This window comes from Mus pahari, chromosome 3 (genome assembly GCF_900095145.1).
Source record: "Mus pahari chromosome 3, PAHARI_EIJ_v1.1, whole genome shotgun sequence".
In the NCBI taxonomy this organism is placed as follows: domain Eukaryota; kingdom Metazoa; phylum Chordata; class Mammalia; order Rodentia; family Muridae; genus Mus; species Mus pahari.
In genome coordinates, this window is record NC_034592.1 from 91027891 (window position 1) to 91035501 (window position 7611).

Below are 7611 nucleotides of genomic sequence, written 5' to 3' on the forward strand. Positions count from 1 at the left end.
CTCCTCCTCCTCCTCCTCCTCCTCCTTCTGTCTATTTCTCTATTTCTCTCCCCCCAACCCCACTACTCTCCTTTCTCTCCCACCTTCCCTGCCAGGTTAAAATTACCAATAAATAAGTTAGTTCTCCCTTTTGCTAAAGTAGTATCTAAGCCTTTGGGGAATAGTGATTAAACACATGTTCAAAAATATAAATAAAATTCAGAAGCAGAAGAAAGTTTGATTAATTTGAGTATAAAAAATGAATACAGATTTGCAGGTTAATAAACAGCATTAAAAATATTGAAGGGTAATCAGAACTAAGGGGAGGTATTTGCAGTATATGCCACAGGCAGAGGAACAGTCTACTTATTACAAAATGAACTCAGAAATTTTGACTGTAATTTTAATAAAAATGTAAAGACATGAACAATATATACAACACACACAATTAAAAAACCCTCAACATATTTTAAAATGTTTCAAATTACTAATCACTACTAGGTAAATGTAAAGTAACCCAATGCTTCAGCTACATTGCTCATCCAGAAACATCCTTCTGTGCACACTCTAAAAGTGCTTTACCAAATATCTAGGCGACTATGGTTTAGTTAAGTTGACATGAAAAAACAGCCATTATACTCTACTCATCCCTCTATCTCTCACTCTGTCCACCAGCCTATCCCTGTACATCTGTCTCCATCCATCATCAATCCATCCACCCATCCATCCACCCATCATCCATCCATCCAGTCATCCAGCTATGATGATGACTTCATGCTGTTGCCTCTGGTTATAACCAAACTCTGCACTGTTCCCCCTTGCCTTCTGCCTTTTCTTACCAGCATCATTTTTCTTTCACACTGAGAGACCTGGATTTCATTAGGAACTCTGTGTGTGTGTGTGTGTGTGTGTGTGTGTGTGTGTATTCTTTTTTTTAAACAAAGATTTATCTATTTATTTATTTATTTACTTACTTATTTATCTATTTACTATGCATACAGTGTTCTGCCTGCATTTATGCCTGCAAGCCAGAAGAGGGCATCGGATCCTTATTACAGATAGTTGTGAGCCACCATGTGATTGCTGGGAACTGAACTTAGAACCTCTGGAAGAGCAAACAGTACTCTTAACCTCTGAGCTACCTCTCTAGCCATGTGCGTGTGTGGGGGAGGGAAGGGTGTGTGTGTGGGTGTGGGTGTGTGTATTTAATTTCAGAACACACACAGAGTTTCAGATTTGCTGGTCCACACCTTGTGAAGAATAGATTTAATGTGCTGACTTAAATACAGTATCTGGGTAAAATTGTCTCACTTTAAACCTATTAATATACAGTAAAAATAGTATCTTCCAAAATTGCTTGAGCTTCTCCTCTCATATTCATATATATGCATATAAATACAATACATGCATACATATATGCATATATACACACATAAATAATATATATAACATATATACATAAGTATTTGTCGTAGAGTAAGGTTCATTATTATTATTTATATTCAGTTAAGAATCCTCAGTGCTAACTTTTAAAGTTAGGTTTGGGGGTTCACTAAATACAATAAAAACTGGGGCCATATGCTTAAACTGACAACTCAGAAAAGCACCCCCCTCCTCATCCTGACACCCTACTCCCATTTCTCATTCTCTACAACTCCCTTCCTCCCCATTCAGTAATTGTCCCCAGTAGTTCTAGTTTATCTTTATCTTTATTTCTTTTGTGTACATGAGGGGGTCTTGTTATATTTTTTCTTATGTTCTTTTTCATGTATGATATTATACTTTCTGGCCACCTTGAGCTTTATTTTTTTTTCATGGAACAGCATATACTAGACACCTATGCTTCTCTTTAAACAGTGGTGCAGTATACTACTAAATGACTGTGCCATGGGCTATTTAACGAGGGCCCTATGTATGAGCATTAACATTCTTTCTAATATTTGGTATTTGCAGCAGGTGCTGAAATACTGAAATAACCCTTTACATATGTATTTGTATATAATTGGATGTTTACCTCCAGTGTGGATTTTTTCAGAAGAAAAGTGGAATTCCTGGACCAACAGGCAAGCACCTGCACATTTGTGAGTGTGCATGTGATGTATACATACATACACACATATACATACCATGTCCAAATTATACTTAGTTAACTATGTCTAAATTACACATCCAAATAGTGTACCAGGTTTAGCTCTTAAAGTCTCATCAGCATGGTAGGAAAATGGATGTTTTGTCACAGCCTTGCCCATAGAACATGTTATTTGGACACCAGGTTTTCTTTGTTCCTTGCTTTTTAGAGATTGTGATTCTAGGCTTCCTCAATATACAGGGCTAGGAAATGTATAAAAACTCCCTTCTCTGTCTCTGTCTCTCTCCATCTCTCTCTCTTACACACACATAGACATACGTACACATACATACAAACGTAGATGTATGCATCTATCTGTTCTCTGTGCTCTACCATCTACTGATCTGTCACATGCATGGAAAGGCAGTCATGCCATTTCAGTCTGGGTTTGTGTATCTCAAACTTATTTGATGATACAAACCTGTCATCAGATTGGTGTGTACCTGTGCGTTTGTGTATGGTTGAAAAATATTGTGAGACCAGTTTTATAGAATACATTTTGAAGAGTCTCATTTCTTTTAATTTTCAATATTAAAATCATGTTGACTGGCTTCACTGTGCCAAACATTTGACTTCCTTATGATTAAATCTTAGAAATACAATTGTTGTTCAAAGACCACTGAGGTTTTAGAGTTCCTGGATACTCAATAGTGAATGTGTGCCCAAAAAGAACCTACTCATTAGCAGTGTCACTAGTGATGCATGAAAGGAAAGATCAATGTCTAGAGAGACCTCTTTTGGATGCTGAGAGAGTACCACCCATTGTATGCTTTGCCAGAGGTGGTACAGAACAGGGTGCGTTCATCTTCCTGAACATGTTCATTAAAAGAACATTTCAATGTGGGGCTAGGCCAGAACCTTTTCTTTCTTAGAGTTTTCAGTGAGAGAGTTCAATACTGGTGTAGTGATGAGAGACTTAAGTGATCATTGTATGGAAATGGTAGAATTCACTGTCTTAGAAAAAGTATTGTGTTCACCCAATTTTAACTTTCCCTAAAATTTAGAACACTAGATTCCTTTAGCTCAAAGGAGTCCCATGACTAGTCAAAGTTTCTTTGCACAAACATCCATGTTTCCCCACTGCTGGCATCATGAGAGGTGATGAAGTAGGAGCTCTGCCAGTCTCCCAGACCTCCATTATCTCTGGGTTTCCATGGAGGACAAAGGGACTCTTAGTTGACCTGTGGCTATGTCAATCTCTGAAGAAACCTGGAGACCTCAGCTGGTACTTCATCAAAAATTGCTAAAGGTTGGAAACCATATAATGATGTTAAGTTTCTGGGCCATAATTCTATATGAACTCTGACACCAGTCTGTTTTTCAAAGTGACATTTGTTGGCTATTGGGAGAGGATGGGGCGGTAGCATAGTGCAAGCACATCACCCAACAAAGGCAAGCTTTCCTCTGATGTTTCCACCATGCTAACTTATTAACCAGCGGTGGATCCTTGGGCAAACCATTCTACCTCTCTGGGTCTTTGCAAATCCCAGGTCTTGAATTATTTTATGGGCATGTCTAGATTTTGACAAAAAAAAAATCAAAATTATTACAGGGAAATAAAACATTTAATTTGTAATCTCCCCCATTGCTCAGAGCACATCAGTAAGCCGGACAGCTGCATGGATAATTTAAGTTTCCGAGAGAGCGCATCAGATGCCAAGGAGCTTACATTCTGACCTTCCAACCCGCCAAGTTCCCACTGGCCTCGGGGCATTTGTGCTCACTGCTGTTAGCCAGAAGACACTTTCCTTCAACATGCAGCTATGTCTTTCCTTTGTTGAATATTATTTGTCTTATACATATGCATGAAGTAATTGTGATAATTTGATACAATCATGTGATGTGTAGTGATCAAACCAAGGTAATTAAGATTTTCATCTTACACATTTTACAATTTTAAAATAACATAATCAAACATGTTTATGTGGCATTTTAATATATGAGTATATAAGTGTCTCTCATTTCTTCCATCCCAGCTGAAATCTCTCAGAAGAGGACAATATTCACTCTCAAGCTCAGTGTTGCTCCATCATAATTTTTCATAAAATTTGAAATGATTAAACTTATTTATGTATATCCTTATTGACTTCTCTCCATAGAACACGAGCTCCACACAACACAGGTCTGTGGTCCAGCTCGAGCTGTGCCTAGAACGTCACCCTGGACTTAAATAGCTTGAGACCGGAAGTGGCAGTGGGGCCATGTGTGTGTAACTTTCAAGTGGGATGAAAAATGACTTTTAGATAATAAGTGCTAGGCATCAAGAAAGTGAGCAGAGGCCAGGCCACAGAGAGTCTGGGAGTGAGACTGTAATTGGAAACCTTTGAAGCATTTCAGATATGCATACATCTGAAGAGTAAAACATGTACAGGCATCCACGGACGACCTAGTATTAGTAATCATTCCTTGGACATGTCCATTGTGGCTGATTCCCATATCCCAGTGTGATGCAACTTTATAATGTTATAAAAAGGAACCTTAAAAAACAAGGGACCTTCCTGTGGGCTCCATGATAGAGCTTCAGAGAATCTGTGAATCCTTGAAGTGACAGAGAAACTCTGATAAAGGCCAGTATGTGCATGCGTGCTCCTGGGGCAGGGGGCCCAACTACTTCAACATGCTCTCCAGGGGGCCCTAGAACTTCCAGATTTAAGAGTCATTGATCTTCATTTGATCTTTCTCAGAACACCTTGCTTTTCCTGGTACCTCATCCTGGGCTACCTAAATCACAGCATAATTTTCTGAAACATATTCTCTTTGTTAAGCAGACAAGAATGGAAAACAGTCACTTTTTGAAAAATAAAAATAAAAAAGATTAGAAAGGACAACTCGGATAAATCACGTGTTCAAGAATTAAGTCACATGACCCTCAGGTGACAAGACCCATGCTCCTCTAATTGAAACAGCTGAAATATCCACATAAGATGATCTTTAAATATTTGACTGTTTCCTTCAAAGGGCTGCCTTGATTTTTTTTTCCACATAGAATATAATTTTAAAACTCTTGGCTTATTTTTAATTTATAGTCAGTGGAAAAAAATAAGTGGCTAGCCCAATCATTTATATTCCCGGGCAAAAGCAATACATCTATATAAAAGCACAGTGATATATTTCTGGCACTGTTTTAATGTGCTGTTCCTTGCCCTGTATGTTCTGATTCATTGGAGAGTGGCAATCACGTCGACAGGCGCTGTTCTTCAGTTCCCATCAGCGACAACTAAAGGCCAATTCAAGGTTGTGGTGGGGTCATGAATCTAACACAGTCACTGATAGAACAATTTCCCTTCCACACAGCATTGTCAGTGGGACACACGGGGAATAGACAAGGAGGGGTGGCTGTATGAATCTCTATCTCTTGCTTTGCCTTTTGTTTTCCATCCAATGTCTGTGGTGTGTGCCGATGTAGCACCATTAGGGAATAGAGCCAACCCGTGGAAAATTGATAAGGGGCAGAATTTCTAACACCTCCAGAACTGGGGGGAGGGTGTCCCTCTGTGCAAACAAGTCATCTAGCAATGTATTACAGAGGGTTCAAGAGCACAGAAAGAAAAAGAGAGGCAGAGATAGAGACCTGCTGGTTTGGACACAAGAGAGGACCCCTGAGTTTTACAGAGAAAATGTTTGCATTTCAGAGACTCCGAGGGTTAATTAAATCACCAGTTCGCTGTTCTTCCATTTCCCAGGAAGCATCTGCCTGAGTGGAGATGCTGCAGGAGTTGCTTTCTGTGCTAGGCTGCACTCAAGGTTGACCTAGTCTCCCTGCTCTCTCAATCAGCCCAGAGCAAGTGATGAGTGTAATTTAAAACAAAGTCAGAAGACAGGACATGTCCAGCGACGCTTCCAGAGAGAGCATCACAGCTTTTGTGACCAAACTTCAAGTTTGTCTGAAACAGATAAACCTGGAAAGCGGAGTGAAGTTTGATTTGGGTGCAGTGAGGTTTCCTGAGCCTGTTCTCATGACAAGAAACTGTATGTCTTGGTGTCTCTTGGGCATTGGCAGCATTTCATGGTGATTTTAAAGCTGGAATTCAGAGATGGCACCGAAGGGGCTAAAAAGTCCCTCCGGGACACTTATGGATGTGGAGCTGTGGTGTAAACCAAGGACTATGTGTCCATAGCCCACAGTCTCAGTCACTAGTCACAAAGGGCCCAACATAGGATGGCCACAGCAGGTTAGTTATCACCTGCCCTCCAACCCTGATGGCAAGCCTCATTCCCAGTAGAGAATGCTTTGCTCTAATGGAACCAAAGGCTTATAAAACATGGTAAAAAATGTTTGAGTATGTAAAGCATTGTTCATAGTTATTGTAAACTGGCAAAGATGGGGCTAGCTTCAGCTAACGTGGTGTAGCTATGAGGTTTATGTTTCCTGTAACAAAGAGAGTGGGTCTTTGTTATGATCAAGGAATTGTAATAAACACTAAGTAAACCCAGTTAATAAGCCCACATACATATCACCACAAATATCCCACTATGTTTCTGAGGTTCGCTTTAAGGACTCTTACTCCTTTGAAGTTTCCCTTCCTCTCTCCCTCTCTTCTTTCCTCTCATCTTTTTCACTTCCTTCCTTGTTTCTACAGTGCTGGGGATGAAAAATAGGGTCTTCCCTGTATTTGCCTTCTTTCTTTTTATAAAAGAAAAAAGAGAAATGAGCACATCATGGTTACAGAGCAATTTGGAACTTCTGAAAAATTAAAGAAAGGAATGGATTACCCATGGTTCTCTTGTGCTGCCCAAGATGAGAGGAAAGAAGGGAGGGAAGGAGACAGGAAGGGAAGGAGTGGGGATTGCGGGGAGGGAGAGAAAGTGTGAAGGAGTTAGAGTCCTTAAAGCCATCCTCAGAGACATAGTGGAGTATCTGGGAGATACACTGGGGACACACATGATTCTGCTTCATGCCTTTGGAGTATCTAACTCTTGTTAGCTGTTTAACAGTGATCTGACCTGCATAACTTTGAAGATTCATTTTTAAAATTTAGCATTTTATGCTAGCATTTTCCCATTTTGTTATACTCTCAATAAACCTAATTTTAATGGTCGTTTAATGTACCAACAAGTAAGTGTTCCAGGGTTTATCTAACAATTCCTCTGTTGTTAGACACTAGCTGGGTTTTAGAGTTCTTATTATTATAAATAATGAATGAGCCGTGTTTCTTAGAAGTAGGATGATAGTGTCAAAGACATGAAAACACCAAACCTTCTTAGGAAATACGGCCATTCTGCTCTCTAAGAGAATGGAGGATGTCTGTATTGCCCCTGGTGACTAAGGGACCAAGGCCCAGTGCCTGAGAACATCTGTGGAGTCCAGACCTGTTTCCCAGTCTCAGCGTGATCTGCCTGGTGGGCTGCTTGATCTTGTACTAGGATGGTTAGTAACATCCCTAGTTTGCCCTCTAGAGTCCAGTCACGGCCACAACAGGGACAATGGCATCTGCTTCCATATGTTGTGAGGACAAAATTACAGCTAACGGAGATTCACTATATCAGAGGAACTTTTACATGTT